This window comes from Microtus ochrogaster, chromosome 1 (assembly GCF_000317375.1).
Source record: "Microtus ochrogaster isolate Prairie Vole_2 chromosome 1, MicOch1.0, whole genome shotgun sequence".
Lineage (NCBI taxonomy): Eukaryota > Metazoa > Chordata > Mammalia > Rodentia > Cricetidae > Microtus > Microtus ochrogaster.
In genome coordinates this window covers 38,399,271-38,410,367 of record NC_022009.1, presented here as the reverse complement: position 1 = coordinate 38,410,367, position 11,097 = coordinate 38,399,271, and the positions used below count along the sequence as shown (strand labels likewise).

The window sequence follows — 11,097 nt, the reverse complement described above, 5'->3', positions numbered from 1 at the left end:
GGCGTTTTCCTAGGTCTGTGTGCCCCGTCTGTGCTGAGAAGCCCAGAGTGGCGTTTTCCTAGCCTTCAGAACCCAACAAGGACCCAGTGTGATGGTAGCATGGATTTAGATTTGGTCAGACCTAGGCTGTATCTGTAGCACAAATTCTAGTAGGTCTTAATAATAAAACCCAGAGTCAGATATAGGGGCTAATGCTGAAGACCAGAGAATCAGAGAGAACTAGAGAGTTCTTTTACCTCTACCAATGCTCAGACCTAAGGGGACGATCCTGTCCTCAGACAGTATCTCCAGACTCTGTCTCCACCAAACCTCAGATTGCACGGAGCTCCTGTCTCTTCCTGCCTTATATTCCTCTCTCTGTCCAGCCATGCCACTCCTGTCTCCACCTCCCCAGTGCTGGGATTAAAGGCGTGGGATCCCAACTGCCGGCATCATCTTTGTACGAGCTCTGTTTCTCTTTCAGATAGATTCAACCTTGTGCAGCCCAGGGTGGCCTAGAACTCACAGAGCTCCCTCTGCCTATCTCCTGAGTCCTGGGATTAAAGGTCGTGCCACCACTGCCCAGCCTCTAGAGGCTTAGCTCTGCTCTCTGATCTTCCAGCAAGCTCTTTTTGTTAAAACACAAACAGAATACCACTATATGCATCTGTCTGCTTGTCTGAGCTGATGGCTGCTTAGCCTTCACCTTCTGCATTTGAGGACCCGTGACTCCTCTTGTGGAAGCAGAGTGGGAGGGGCTGGTGGCCCTGAGTGGTCGCTCCTTTATCTGTCAGTCCTCGTTCAGCCTCCACCGGCATCTTGAGCTATCCACCTCTAGCATACCCGTTTTTCAGATGGAGAGACTGAGGCATGGAGCACAACCTGGCTGTAGGAGGCAGATGGTTGGGGAGGCTGCCCTTCTTACAGTCTGGCTGCTGGTAGCATTTAAGCCTGTGAGGAAGGGAACAGGAGGAAGAAGGAAGATTGCCAGGTGCTATATCGGGAAGGCCCTAAGCTGGATGTGTGTTTCTCCTCAACTGGTGGTGCTTTCCAGGGGCCACTGGAAGCACTGGTCTGGGTGCCACCTGGCCCTGGCCGGCTTCATTGGCTCTGTTCTTTCTGTCTGCAGGGCGGGGCTTGGGCTGCTGGTAAAACATTTGTTGGGCTGATGCTGTAATCACTCTGCAAGGACACTTGCAATTATATCTGCATTTGGGAAGCTAATTTTCAAGAGCTTTTTTTTTTTCCTTCCTAATTATGTGCAATCAGCCAACCAGTGCTCTTGGGATCCTCTATCCTTCGGCTGAGAGACACCTGCTTTTCTCTTCCTGCCTTCCCTTCCAGCTCTGGGCTGCCAGGACACCACAGAGATGAGAGACACAAGTAGGAAGGAGAATGGGGCCAGCTCTGGCACGGCTCCAGGTTGGAGGCTGCTGTCTGTCTTCCCCAGTAGGCAGAAGCTGATGGCGGAGCGGCTGGTGGCAGGTGACTTCTCAGTTTGGATATGGGGCAGCAAGTGACAGCAAACCCCGTTCAAATGAATTTAAGGCAGAAGGCGAATTCCTGGATCCATGCAGTCTAGCCATAAAAGGACTGGCTCCTAAGGCCTCAAATTGTTACTTCTGTCCTTCCCTACTGTAGCCCGGCTACTGGGGATCTTTCCTTAGGTCCAGACTCTGCGACCACCAGCTCTTTCCTTTCCCTCCACCTCTGGATCCTCCTGGTTTTGGAAGCTGGTGCAGCCCTGCTCCAGTCTCTCCTGGTTCTACCCTGTGCTTATTTCAGGGTTTCAGGGCTTGCATGTTTACCTGCTGTTTTCACTGTTAGGTTCCATTGGTGAAACTGCCTGGCACCTGGTCAGTCTTCAGAAGCACAGAAAACATGAATGGTTGAATGAGACAATCTTAGTAGAAGGGGGCTGAAGGGAAAGCCAGCAATCATCCGGAGGACTTTATTTTGAGAAATCGATCTATTGTGAATTAGCCCCACAGCTCCCTCTTGAGCTGGCTTCTGACATCTGGGGTCATTCTTGCACACCCACCGGCTTCCTGAGTGGGTTGCAAGTCACAGCTGACCGTTGCGTGGTCCTTAATGGAAGAGGTAGGTCTGGAGCAGGCTTCTGGCTGATGGCCTCCGCAGGCTCCTGGGCTCCATGGTAGCCCCACTCCTGCACCCTTCGAAGGGTCCTTCCTGGGACAGGATTTAGAGGTCGATAGGAAAGGGGTGTGTCTGCCGTTGGAGTAAAATACAGGCAGGTGGTCAGTGTGTGTGGGAACCGGCCTTGGGTAGGGCACAGCAGACAGGGTGTGGACTGTGGGTGGGGTGGTGACATCTGTTAGGGGCCTCAGTGCCAGGTGGTAAGAGAAGCTGCACTAAGGCATGATGGGGCAGGACAGTGAGGTGAGTCATGCTTCTGAAGTGGAAGGTCATTGGCACGAGGTGGACACGTAGGGCAGCAGGGAGACCATCTAGAGACTGTCTGTTGGCCCACAGTACACAGGTATGTGCCTCTTGCATACGTTACTCCCGTTGCCTGGCAGGCATTCCTCCCTCTCCTTTCTCTACTTCTACTAGGAATAAGATATTCCTGTTTTTGCCATTTCTTCTGCACAGGGCCCTGGCTCTTGGCATTGCTGTGTTGGCTGCTGTGACCCCCGTCTCGGGCTTGAGGGATTATTGCAGATGTTTGGGGCCTGTTGCCATGACTCCCAGCTGCAGAGCCTGGCAGGGCATGAGCACTGGGAAGGAGGGAGGTGGGGGGCATGTGCCTGCCTGCTGCGAGCTGGCTCTGGAGCATGACTCTGGGCAGTGGGGTCCTCTGAGGCCTCCGTGTCAATCTCACCTCTTCCAAAGGCCTTCCCATTCGTGCCATAGTAGTGCGATGCAACTGATTTTTCTCTCATTAGCAGATGCAGAAGCCTTTGGAGGTTGGGTGGTATTTGCTAGATTTTTTTTTTTTCTTTTTCAAGACACGGTTTATCTCTGTAACCATCCTAACTGTTCTGGAACTCGCTCTTGTAGACCAGGCTGGCCTCAAAGTCACAGAGATCCACCTGCCTCTGCCTCCCGAGTGCTGGGATTAAAGGCGTGCGCCACCACCGTCCAGCCTATTCTGTGGATTTTTGTCGTGTCATTTTTCCCATGCACCAGTCTCCTCTCCTGACCGGAGGTATAGAGCCTGCTTGGTTGGATTCCTCTCTGCACAGGACACTCACCTCTTAACAGACAGTCTTTTGCTCTGAGACCAACCACCTCTTTTGTGGCTTAGCAGACATCTGCTTTCTCATCCCTTTTGTTTCTTTGAAGGTTCCTTTTGCTTGGAAAGTCAGCCTCGTGCTGAGGGACAACCAAGGGGACCCAGGCTTATCCTAATTCTGGACCTTGGATGCTGCAGGGCATGTCCAGGCTATATACTCCCAGATGTTTGAATGAGGCCAGTCACACCTTACGAAGTGTCTTCTGTGCCCTTGATAGCCTCAGTCAGGGCTATTCCTCAGGTGAATCCAGGGTCCAAGAGAGGATTTTAGCCAGGCTTGGGGCAGGGATGGGCTGAGGGACCAGAGCCAGCTCTGTCCTTAACGTTTCTTCTCCCAAATGTCCCAGAGGTCTCCTAGCAGACCTGAGCTCCATACAGCCAGGTATACAGCCCCATACAGACCACGGTACATGGCTGAGTTTGAGAGACAGTGCTGAATTTAGACCACGGCTGTGCTCTCTGCTTGCTCCCAGCCTTGGGCAAGCGTGTTAATGATTCTGAACTTGGCACTTGAGTGTGTGTTGGTCCCAGGCAGCGGGGACGCTATGGGAGTGTTCAGTGTATGAGCAACGCCTGGTACTCACAGGCACCTCCTTCACCTCATCATCATCCCCTCCTCCCCATTCCTTCTGTCCTGTGGTTTCAGGGAGCAGGCTGAGTGGGGATGAGACAGCCCAGGTACTGCAGGTGTTGGCCTAGCATTTGGGTCATGCCCAGGCCTTCGGAATCCTCTGGAAACTGGAGAGTCTCAGACAGCAGATCAAGTTACTACTTTTTGAGTTGAGGTGCTCCGTGCATTTGGGATAGGGACTGGGGCCAGGTCCCTACACCCCCAGAAGAAGCCTGACTGGCCCCTGCAGGGCCCTGGTGTGCCTGGTGCTGGCACAGTTTTAGGTTCCAACTGGCTCCACGTTCTGAGAATTTGTTACTACACACAGTGCTTGGCAGAGTCCAGGGTGGGACCTGCCTATGAGCCAGGAGTTGGGTGTGGCTGGCCTGGGCATCTTTCCTTGACCTCAGTGTGACCCTGGAGTCAGGATTGTCAGCCTTCTTCCCAATTCATAGCCCAGGTCTGAGGCCTGGGTTCTTAGGTTTCCAGGGTCCCCTTTCCAGGCCTGCTGTTCTCATCAGGGACCCCGGAAATGCTCATTGACCCCGTGAGTACTGTGTGAACCTGAGTGCCTGTTTCTTCTTCCCTTGGCCATCTAGATTCCCTTTGAATTTGTGGGCAGGTTTTCCTATGTCTCCCCACCCTGGGCACTTCAAGGAAGTGTCTGGGTGTCATAGGGAGGCAAAGCCGCTGAACGAAGAAACCTTGGTGCTGTAGCCGATACAACAAGGTGCCTAGCAGAGGTGGCCACGTCCTCCTGTTCAGAGGGCAGAGTGTCATCACGGGGGCGGGGGCGAGGGGATCCCGAGGCAGGGAAATTGCCCTGGATTAGCTGAGTGAACCCAGGGCAGTGACCAAGGTCCTGATAAGAGGAAGAAGGAGTGCCAAAGAGAGGAGATGAGGCAGTGGAGGCCAGTCAGTGATGTGGCTGGGAGCCAAAGAGTGTGACAGTTTCCAGAACCGGAGAGGACAGGCCAGGGTCGAGTCCTCCCATCCTGGGAAGGGAGAACAGGCTGACCCACATCATGGAAGGTTCCATGTGTTCAGTTATTTGCTGTGTGGATGGAATGCTGTGCTCCTCCACACTGCCCATCTCAGGCTCCGGGTTGGCACTGCAGCCCCAGAAAGCAGTTTCGGGTCAAGGTCACAGCTCTCTGTGGCCAGGCGGGTATCAGAGCTAGGCTTCTTGGCTCTCTACCGTACCACAGACCAGTGCTCCTTGGGATTTGCCATCCCGAGGTGCCTGAGGTTTGGCAGTATTTAGACAATTCTCTGAGATGGGGACAGGGCCTGCTCTGGCCCTTGTTTGATGTAAACCCTCAAGTGCCTCCTGCTGGTGAGGCTAGTGAGGGCGTTGGCTCAGCTTGGGCCCCCAGGGCACACACAGCAGCTCCTGGTTTGTACTCCCCCACCTTTCACGTGGCAAGGCCTGTGGCTTAGGTGTTCTTCTGGGCCAGGGTTCTACAGAGAAACCCAGCACATGGCGGTGACAGTTGGGTGGGGAAAATCTGTGTCCAAGAGAAGCCCCTTTCCCCAATGTCTGTGGCTTCAGGATCCCCTCTGGTGGTCCTGTGACTAGGGGCCAGGTTGAGGGGTGTGTGGTTGCTCAGGAGGCAGTTTGGTTATGGGTGCGCAGCTTTTCTGAGTGTCAGTGCCTTGCATGCATGCTGCATACATGCTGTATGCATGCTACATACATGCTGCATGCATGCCACATACATGCTGCATGCATGCTACATACATGCTGCATGCATGCTACATACATGCTGCATGCATGCTACGTCCAAGCAGCACTGCTGTGTAACAGCACAGCAGGTGTACCCTGAAGGCTGCTGTTAGGAAAGTGTGGGCCGACGTCTCCCTTTTAGAGCCCCTGCAGCTTGCCTTGCTCTCCAGGCCAAGACCAGGCCAGGATTCTTGCATTCTTGGGACTCAGAATTCTGCATCCAGGGAGCAGGCTGCATTGCAAGCCTCAGTAAGGTCGGCTGGTAACCAGGTTGGAGGAGGCCTATGGGTAGCTCTTCTTATAGTCCGTCTCTTCCACTTGAGGGCCCAAAAGATTTCAATTAGATTTTCTTTACTCTAAAGAGGTATGTCAGAGCTTTGAAGGGTCAGGTCTGATACCTTCGTGGCTCACCCCAGCCCCATTCTGATTCTGCTCTGGAAACTGAAGAGTGGCTTGCACGGGCACTGTAGCCCCAGATGCCTCCTTTTCCTGAAAGAGCAACAAGGGTGAGTCACTTGCTCTGCCAGTGTGGGTTCACTAGGAAGAGCCACTTCCGGGGCCCTGGCTTGTTCAAAGTCCGAGGGGTTGATGAGTCAGGTTGCTTGTCTGTACTGAGAAAAAATAACACCTGGGCCTGCCTCCCTCCCTTGGGTGGGGCACTTAGTGTGGGCAGGGTCTTCAGGATGCTGACCTTCCAATTAAGGGAAGGAACCCTCCTACCCCCCATCCCATAAATAAAAAAGGACATATGGCAGGTTTCAGTTTATCTGGTTTGTCTCTGGTGCTGTCCAAACAATTCATATGTTTGTACTGGCTTTAAAATTCTGTTCATATGTTGTCTTTATATCGGGCCATTTCAGTTCCTGGCACTGTTAATAGGAGGAAAATCCAAATCACAGAGCAGTCGGCAAGGAAACAGGGATTCCAGCGAGGGAACAGGCAGGCAGGTGGCTCCAGGCTGAGCCTGGTACTATAAGTCTGGGAGGTGGGTGCTAAAGCAGCCTTGAACTTGCTGGGCAGGGGCTGTGGGCATGGAAGGCTGAAATTCAGACCAGCCTCTGGGCCCAGGGCCTCACCGCCTGCAGCCATTGAGCCACTGGTAATGTCAGCTGGCACCGTGGCTGAAGAGCAGATGTGGGCCAGGCTGGGTGCCTTAGAGAAGGGGGCCCTCTGGGGAGGGGTGAGAGAAGGATCTGGTGACACTGGCTGCTCAGCACCTTGCAGGCTGCATTCTCATACGCGCGTGGCCAGGACTTATTAAAATTCGGGGGCGTGGAGATAGGGCATACCCCTGCTCCCTGAAGAGCAGGTGTCAGTCAGGACAGGCTAGGTCAGGCTGCAGGGACTGACGTTCAAGAGGGCAGAAACGTCAAAGGCCTGGCTCAAACTCATACAGAGTCCACTGTGGATATGCCTACTCCATGTTCCCTCGGCAGTGGTTCAGTGCTGTGTTCCTTAAGCCACTGTGGTCTCTCTAGACACTGTGGTTACTTTAGATCAGGTAATTCTGTCCTGTCCATTACAGAGTCCTGTCATCCAGATGCCTGGGACATGCTTCCAGTTGGCAGCGTCCCCTGTTCTCATGGATGGGGTTGGGGGAGGCCAGTCTCAGACTCATAGTCTTCCTGCCTCAGCCTTCCACATACTGGCTGTGGGTCCTCCTGGTGATTAGCCTTTTCCCAGACTGGGACCTTCTCACCCTTTATGTCCTCAGGTCAGGAGGACTAGTTGGAGGGTCTGGTAGTCACAATTGAATGCTGTTTCCTGAAGTACATGCCAATTCAGTTCATGTTTCGTTAGCCAAGGTAAGTACTGTGGGCGTGGCTGAGCAAGATGGGTATGAGGGATAGGCCGTTGTGGCACTTAGGCGTCCAAGAGAGAGAGAGAGCTACTGCTGTGGACGGTCACCTTCCTGAACCTAGAGCTGTTCCTCTCCAAAGGAGGGACCGTCCTTCCTCTCTGCAAACCGTTAGTTCCTATTCCTTCAGGGTGCACACTTCCTGGAATTCTGGGGAGGGGCCCTCCCGTCATTGGTGTTCAGCCGGAAGACAAGATTATGAGTTTGAGTAGACCTCTGCCCCAAACTTACTAGTGCAGATTTTATCAAGAAAGCGAAAATTGCCCCTAGGCACAGGCTTTTTAATAACATTTAAATTATTAAACTTTTTAACTCTTATTGTTCCCTTTCCCGTATTGTTGAAAGTAAATGAATTTGCTTATGACAAAAACCGAGGACGTGGCTCTAGGTCATCCACTGCTGTGCTGTTGTGGTCCCCCCTTCCCCACTGAGCACTGTAGCCTGGGCCCCTCTGACCTGCCTTCCGAGGACCCAGATGTTGACACTGTCCTACAGTCTCAGTGTCTAGTGTGACCCCACCATGGAAGGACTTGGGAGCCCGCCTGATGTTCCATCCGCCCGCTGTCAAGGATGCAGTGAAAGAGAAGTCTGCCTCCTGTCTAGTCCCTCCCCTGACTTTCATAGTCCTCTCTTCTCCCACTCTTTGGGAGCAGGATTTCCTTTCTGAACTTTCTGGTTGCAGCAGGGTTTCAGAGTCTACACCTTGGGGCTTCCTAATGAAGAACTGAATTGAGTCCGACAGGTTATTTCCCTTGAGGTAAAAGCAGTAAGAGAAATGGTTTCTATGAACCTCCCTGCCTCGCCTCTTCTCTAGTCCACAGAGGGCTTAGGGGCTCAAGATCTGTTGCCCAGAGGATTGAAAGCTTTTCTTGCCTCCCTGGGGTCATGTCCAGTTGTGTCGCACCAGTTTGGGAAACTTTCCTGAGCCTCTGAGCATCATCCTGTCCCAACTTCAAGTAAAGGGGTAATCCGGGCCCCTTCCTTGTGGGCCTGCATGTTGCCAGTGAACAGTGAAGGGCCTGTGGTGTGTGTGCGTGTGTGTGTGAGCGCGAGTGCGTGTGTGCGCTTGTGTCCTGAGGGGACACTCTAGCAGCCCCCAAGTCCCCATTTGTCTCCCCCCCTTTGTCCTCCTTCCTAGAGCTCTGAGCTGGATGACCTGCTGGGGCTCTTAGGGGAGCTTGGCCCCTTTGTAAGATTTCAGTCAACCAGACGTTCTCAGTTGCTGTCTTGTGGTGTGCATCCCATCTGTTTTAAAGTTAGAGACCTCCCCATCTCTTTGAAAGGATTGGGGTGATGTAAAATGAGGCCTGATGGGAAGTGACTACAGATGTCTCAGCAGGTAAGGACCACATGTTGAGATCTTCTGGATATGAGCAGATTTCCCCATGGGAATCTTGACCACAGGGAGACTAAAGGCCGTGGAGACACTGGTCCTACCAGGTGTAGGTGATGTGTGCCCATGACGTCTGCCTTTTCCATCAGGTCCATGTTTTGTTGAGATTTGAGAACCCACCTTGAGCAGCTTTAGGCTGTGTGACCTGGGCCAGGTTCCCTTGCTCAGGACAGTAGCTATAGTCTTCTTCTCTCTCCATTTGTGCTGGAATGATCTGGGAAGGAGACAGGTTCTCAGATTGCTGAGCCTCCTCCTGATGCAGTGTGTCCCCTTGTCGTGGGCACGGGTGGCCTGAGGCCTTGTTGCCATGTATCTGGCCTCTGCCTTGTGCAGTCATGGGAGCAGGTGACGCTGGCTGTCATTCCGTCAGCAAGTACAGGGAGATGGAATGAGAACCCCAGTGCTATCAACCATAGCATTCTCTCATTGGGCTCTTTGGGGCCAGCTTCTGTTGGAGCCTAGGGCTGAAGGGAAGTTTAGCCACATGTTTCCTCTGGCTGACCCAGATGGTTACAGTGGTCCTCAGCCCTGCTGTCTGCTGGTTCCTCTGTTGGACCTCGGGAAGCATTTGCTAAGCAAGTGGCGAACATGTAAGAAGTGAGGACGACGACCTCAGCTGAGGGAGATCCTGCCTGCTTCCTGAGGCTGCGAGTACCCAGGCTGGCTGTGGCATTTATTGTGCCAGGGCTGGGAGCTAAGCTGCTTTTCCATATTTATAGCTCTCCTGGACATCAGCCCTTTATGGGCAGCTGTTGGCGGGTGGGCACCAGAACTTGGCCAGGGGCACAGTTTTTAATTTTACTTAGTCCCTGTTTCAAGGAGTCTAGGTGAGTGAACCGTAGGTCCCCAGTTCTTCCTGGACCCCAGCCTTCTCTGGGCCCTTTCCTTGGTAAAATACACGCTTGGGCCGCTTCAGTTCCTGCCGGCCTGGTTTGACTCTTTCTTCCTGAGCGACAGCAGGGGCTAAGGGCTGGAAGAATGGGAATCCAGGTTCATGGGTGTGTTGTGTGAGTATGTGTAGGAGGAATCGCGTGAGCTGAGTCCTGAAGGTTGGGGATGGCAAGTGCACACTCTGGAGAGGGATTAGACAGCCCTGTGCGCCCCACCCCAGGGAGGCGGGGCCTAGCTGGGCTTGCAGTAGGAAATGCGAGGCAGGTCATTGAAGGAAGGTGGGTAGCCAGCAGGGAGCCTTAGTGTGGCACGCTCTGGAAAGATGTACACATAACCCGTGAACTCAGATGGGCTGAGAGAGACGAGTGTGATGGATAGTTGGCCGTGCGACTGTGTGGGAAGGTGGTGGAGAAAGATGGAGGACGCAAAGCCCTGGCTAATTCCACAGTGAGAGAAAACATATTTGTCTTCCCGAGTCTGGCTTATTTCATTTAGCACAGTGATCCTTAGTTCCATCCACTTCCCTGCAAACGCCATAGTCGCTTTCCTCTTTACAGCAGGCTAAAATTCCACGGATGTGTCTCTTCATGCTTCACTCTATGGGCAGAGCTTCAGTCTGGTCCCATACCCTGCCTTGTGTGTGAATGCTCAGCAGGAAACATGGGCATGCGGGAAACGTCTGTGGTGTACTGACAGAATGGAGGGGTAGATGAGGGGAAGAGGAGGGGAAAGTGCAGCCTCCATTTACAGGTAGTCAGGGCAGTTGGATATGCGTGACATGGAAGCAGGAGGGTGGGGAGGAAGGTGACCAGCAAGGGGCCGGCATGAAGAAGGAGTAAGAACAAAGGATAATGATGTATATGTATTAAATGTCCTGGTGAAGCCTGTTTCTTTGTATGTTAAAAATTAGTAATAAACCAGGTGGCAGTGATGCACGCCTTGAATCCCAGCACTTGGGAGGCAGAGGCAGGCGGATCTGTGTGTTTGAGACCAGCCTGGTCTTTCGAATGAATTCTAGGACAGGCTCCAGAGCTACACAGAGATACCCTGTCTCGAAAAACTAAAAAAAAAAAAGGCTGGTGTGGCTGTGCACGCCTTTAATTCCAGCACTTGGGAGTCAGAGACAGGTGGATTGCTGTGAGTTAAAGACCAGTTTGGTCTCCATAGCAAGTTCTAGAGCTGCACAGTTGCACAGTGAGTTCCTGTCTGAAAAACAAAACAAACTCAAACTGAGAAAAATCTTGGAGTTTTGTCAGGTAGCGTAAGCACCCCTCCCCCAAACCCAAATACCTCCCCCAACCAAGTTAAGGGTGAGAGGGATATGGGTTTGCTAGAGACCAAGGATGATAGAAAGGGCTGGATGTGGTGGCCAGGAGTGGAGAAA

General features: G+C 52.9%; 1 protein-coding gene across 2 annotated transcripts in view; it reads left to right on the top strand.

The window, feature by feature from the left end:
* Itpk1 (inositol-tetrakisphosphate 1-kinase) overlaps positions 1-11,097 on the top strand; it is a 136,502-nt gene that overhangs the window by 20,593 nt on the left and 104,812 nt on the right. The gene's annotated exons all lie outside the window — the stretch shown is intronic.